Source organism: Nannospalax galili, unplaced genomic scaffold, assembly GCF_000622305.1.
Source record: "Nannospalax galili isolate Female #2095 unplaced genomic scaffold, S.galili_v1.0 scaffold4950, whole genome shotgun sequence".
Classification (NCBI taxonomy): Eukaryota; Metazoa; Chordata; class Mammalia; order Rodentia; family Spalacidae; genus Nannospalax; species Nannospalax galili.
Window position 1 is genome coordinate 1 of NW_008328220.1, and position 5286 is coordinate 5286.

Genomic DNA, 5286 nt, shown 5'->3' on the forward strand with positions numbered 1-5286 from the left:
CTGTGGATCTTCTGGGGAACCCAAAGCCCCTTATGGATCTGCAGAGTACCCCCCCCCAACATTTCTTCTCAGTAGTTGCTCTCTGGGGTCTCCCCTGACCATATGGTTGGCCGTAGAGACAGTGGAGTCTGCCAGTTGCTGTTAGGGTATGCTGTGCGATGAGCCCTGGTCAGAGTATCTCTAAGCAGGCAGGTAAGGACCTTGGTCATATGACTATGGAGGCCTCAATGGCAGCTCCTCTGTGATGGCCAAGAGAGTGAGGGCAGGCATATCTGAGAGGGACCACTACAGGGGCTGATGGACAATGCTACTGATGGAGAGGAGGTAAGGGGAAGCTGGCATCTGGAATGAGAGAAATGCACAAGGGAAAATGTGGCTCAGATTAGGACACAGGTTGTGGGTGTGTGTGTCGGTGTGTGTGCTGCTGGAGATGGAATCCAAGGCCTCCCACATACCAGGCAAGCACTCCACCTGGGCCCCATCCAGCCCATCACAGGATTTGAGATTCTTTAACTCATGGGCATGGGAGCCTATATCAGTTATGATTTTAAAAAATGACCAGGGAAACTTATAGAAGGAAGAGGTTATTGAGTATATGGTTCCAGAGGGATAAGAGTCCATTATGGTGGGGAGCATTATGGTGGGGATGCATGGCAGGAGGCAGCCAGAGCAGAACGCTGAGTGCTCACATCTTTAAGCACTTGCCAAAACAGCGCTACTAACTGACCAAGTGTTCAACCGCTTGAGCCTATGGAAGACACCGCGTTCTAACTACCACGCAGCCCATTGGTTAAAACCATGTCATTTGCATCAGCCATGCCTTGCATTTCTGTGACTGTCTCTTACATACTTTTCCTCATTTGAATTTCAAAACAACCCACTGAGGTAAACGGAGATATGTCTGACTTCATCAGGGGCAAAGTTAACAGTGGTTTGTCTCTGAACCTCTCCTATTCCCAAGTGCCTTCCCCATGTCTCCACTATAGGAGGAGCTCAACAAATACTTGTCCAATGTTAAAGGTGGGGCACCAAAACTCAGAAGGGCCCCACGACACAGGTGAGTGGACGTGGCCCACAAGTCAGAGCTTGAGGATTTGCCTGGCACTCAACGCTGAGAGCAGCCAGGTGGGAGTTGGAGGTCAGATGTAGTGACTGCATTTCTTCCTTATCCCTCCCCTCTCCCTCCACCTCCCCCTCTCCCTCCTCCTCGACAAGACAAGCAGCTATGACTGCTTTTGCTCACCGATGCTCTGTCTTCTTCCTAAAATCTTCAACCCTAATCACTTTATCATGCTAAGGATGCCTTTTAAGACAAGCAAACTGAAGAGAGAGTGACAAAGCAGAGAGTGTCTCACTTTCCAGAAAGATCTTGCTTAGTGATAATAGCTGACTTCACTGAAGAAAAGGTTGGACTTGGTCCCAGAGCACATCAGGAGTTCTGACATCAGCTCCAGTACTAGGAGCATAAGCAGTCATAGACAACCTGAGATTCCTCCAAGTGTGCAGGCTCACCATGTCCACTGCTCTGCCATAGCAGCTGTCCTTTGCTCTGTCCAGCTGGAACTGGATGAGGAGCCCCTGCCCTGGCTTGTGCCTGAGGCTCCCAAGGTCTGATGGCAGCAGCGGTGGGACCAGGACCAGCCATATGTCATTCATGTTGGAAACATCTAATTTCCTTCAATCTCACCAGTTCTTGGGAGACAAGTCCCTCCTGAGTACTGAGCACAGAGCACTAGGGGAGCAGGATGGGTGCCTGTAACTCACACTTGCTCAGGCTCTGGTCTGGTATACAACGGATTCATGAAGGGCTTGGCAGACACAGACTGTGCCCTGAATTTTTTTTTTACTGTAAATTTTAAAAATTATTTTTATTTATTATTTTCATTTTATGTACATGAGTATATTGCCTGCATGTATGTGAGTGCACCCGTGTCGTGTAATGCCGAGGAGGTCAAAAGAAGGTGTCGGATTCCCCTGGAACTGGAGTTAAGGACAGTCCATAGTCGCCATGTGGGTGCTAGGAATCGAACCTGGCACCTCTGCAAGAGCAGTCGGTGCTCATAACCGCTGAGCCACCTCTCCAGCCCTAGGAATATATAATAATGGTAAAGCTCTTGACTAATAGAAATCCTAAATTCAGTCCCCAGTACTGAGCCCACACAGCCCTATCCTCTGAAAAGTGAGTTTGATGAAAAGGACAAATAAAGGATTTTAAAAGGGATATAAGGGAATGCCTCCCCACCAACCCCCACTCCATCTCTTTTTTAAGACAGGATCTCCATCTAGCCCCAGCTGACCTGGAACTTGCTATGTAGATATGTAGACTAGGCTGACTTCAACCTCACAGAAATCTACCTGCCTTTGCCTCCTGCATGCTAGAACTGAAGGTGACCATTGCCATGCCTGACTGGGAGTCTCTTTTCACTGTTCTTTTTTCATGTCCAATAATGTATTTTATAATGAGATCTTCATACCTGTGCATGCACTTTATTCTCTATGCCCAGTACTTTTCACTGTGCTTTTAAAAGATGTTTCTACATTTATTTATTTAGAGTATGTGTCTTCGTGTGTGCCTCTCCTTCTAGCCCTTTCTCTTGATCATGAGTTCTTCTTCTTAGACAAGTACACTGGCCCCACGGTCTTTTTCCAGGTGAGCACAGCTATGTGGAGAGAGGCCCAGCTTTACACATTTGCCAGATATAGAAGGCAGCTTCCTCCTCCTGGAGAGGCCACTCACTCCTCAGTCCGACACTAGTCCAACACAACATGATCTTAACATCGTCAGGGGGGAATAGGGATGACTACCTCAACTTCATACCCTCTGGAACAACTCATTTAGTTCATAAAAGAGATAAAACAAATGCCAAAGGATTACTCTGTCAATCAGAAATGAGGCCAGCAAGGCTGAGCCACATCTTCCCCCATTGTGCCAGTGACAAGGGGACATCAAGTCAGAATTCACTTCCTCTTTCTGACAGCACATCCAGATTTACAAATATCCCTGCTTTTAAAAGAATGCTATATATCCATGTATGGTGGCACATACCTTTAATCCCAGCACTCAGGAGGCAGAGGTAGACAGATTTCTTGAGTTCAAAGCCAGCCTGTTCTACATAGTAAGTTCCAGGAAAGTCAGAGCTATATAGTGTGGCCCTGTTCACACACACAAAAAAAGAATGCTACACAATTCTTTAAGAGTTCACAGCTGATCTGTGAGGGGCTAAGTGGAACTTTGCTGAAACCCTGCCCCAGAAAATCCCAGATTATTAATTAATCTGACATAAGGACAAGCCCATAACACCAAAGGAGAGGCAAGCACCATCTCCAAGGCCAGCTTTGGCAACAGCTGAGACACCCAATATGACTTGCAGGACCCTCATCACCTCACTGAACATACCAAAGACACGGCAGGCCTCAAAGGAACGGCAGGGAACGCATGACAATGAAGGCTCCAACATGAAGAAAAATTTCCACAGCTGCTGCATCCTCCCTGGACAGTGGCCACACGCAGAGGAAATGACCTGGCCTGGCAGGCCCCCACTCAGGAGAGAGGCCAAGACTGCACAGAGACCAGGTCCCGTGCAGCCTGACCTCTCACTCTGAGAGTGGCCCTGATGTTGAGTCATTAGTGGAACATACCAGTCAAGAGGTGGGGACACCTCTGCATCATCTGGTTCTGTGTGGAAATGACTGAACATTTTCAGAGGTACCTCCCTGTCACCTACATCGCAACTAAGACCAGGGCCGAGGATGGGCCAGTCACGGAAGACCTTTTGGTTCTCACGCAGGAGACATGCCACCTGATGCCAAAGAGTGTGACGCTGAGGACAGACACTGATGCCCTGTGTCATGGTTGTAGTGGAATCCCAGAGTAGAGGATGCCCAACACACATAGAGGGCATACAATGTATTGCACACATATAACATATGTGACCCCTCATAACACACAGACCACACAGCCCATAACATACCACACATGAATCACAATATACATGCCGTATGATATTCCACTTAACACACAAGGCACATAATGTACTGTACATGCACAGAACACAAGACCCACAACACAGTCTACCATACATACAACATACACATAGCTCCCAAGGCACCATATAACACGTACACCTATACACAGACATACAAGGCAGTGGTTCCCAGGGAAGGGGGAGCTTATACACAGTGCTTGAGTATGAGTGGAAGGTTGATGGACTATTCGCATGGTGAGTAACAGTAGGGGTTTCCATGGTGCAGACCTGTGGCCCCTTGTGAGCTGTGCTAAACAACTTTTGTACCCTCTGTATGGCAGGAGAGGGACACTCCAGCACCCATCAGGAGACAGAGAGTACTGAGGACAGAGACAGTGTGTGTGGCATGTGTCTGGGTAAGGGTTGGGGGTGGCAGCTCTGCCCTAGGAAAAGGAAGGAAGAAGAGCAACATCTGGACTTGAAGTAGCGGCTGAGGCAGCAACTACCCAAAACCATAAGTGGGAGCCTTGGCAATAGCTGAAAATAGTCGAGTCTTAATGGGTCTTGGCAACAGTCTGGCTTGAGCTCAAAATAAACCTCTTCTGCCAATGTGGCAGTGACTCTCACCAGTGAAATTTGGTATTTCCAGTGTGGCAACAACCCAGTAACACTGAGTATCACACAGGGGAGCACTGTGCTATGTCACAGGGAAACTGGCACCTGCTTTAAGCTTCTATCCAGGGCAATCAGCACTTAAGAGTGGCAGGCTCTAAGCTAAGGAAGGAGCACCTGAGCATACGTACCTGCTCACAGGTGTGTTCAGACACGTGTATACACATGTACCCAGACATAAATGTTCATACGAGCACTTTACCTGTGCACACCGATCTGCGCATGTGTGTGTATAGATATATGCAGCCCTATGTGTTCTTCCCTCTGAAGCATCACTTCGATGGCATAAAGAGATGCCGGCTTCTTATGAAGTATGGCATCAAAAATCAGACTCAGTAAAGGCACCTGAGGACTCGGCCGACCACTCCTGAATCTCTGACACTTGGTGTTTCAGTTTAGATCAAAATGAGAGTGAGCAAACAGTATCTTGTGGCCTTGAGGAATATTTTCCCTTTGAATACTGACTCACGTCCTGCCATTTGTTCTAGTTAATAGGAAATAAGTAAAGCTTTTGGAGTTTCAACAGGCCAGGAGACAACACACAGCTTAGTTTTGAGGACACCAAGTCCTGCTCTGCATTTGCTATCCCTTGTCCTTGAGTGTGGTTATCATCAGGCGAGAGCCATCTGGACTAGATCTTGCTAACTAC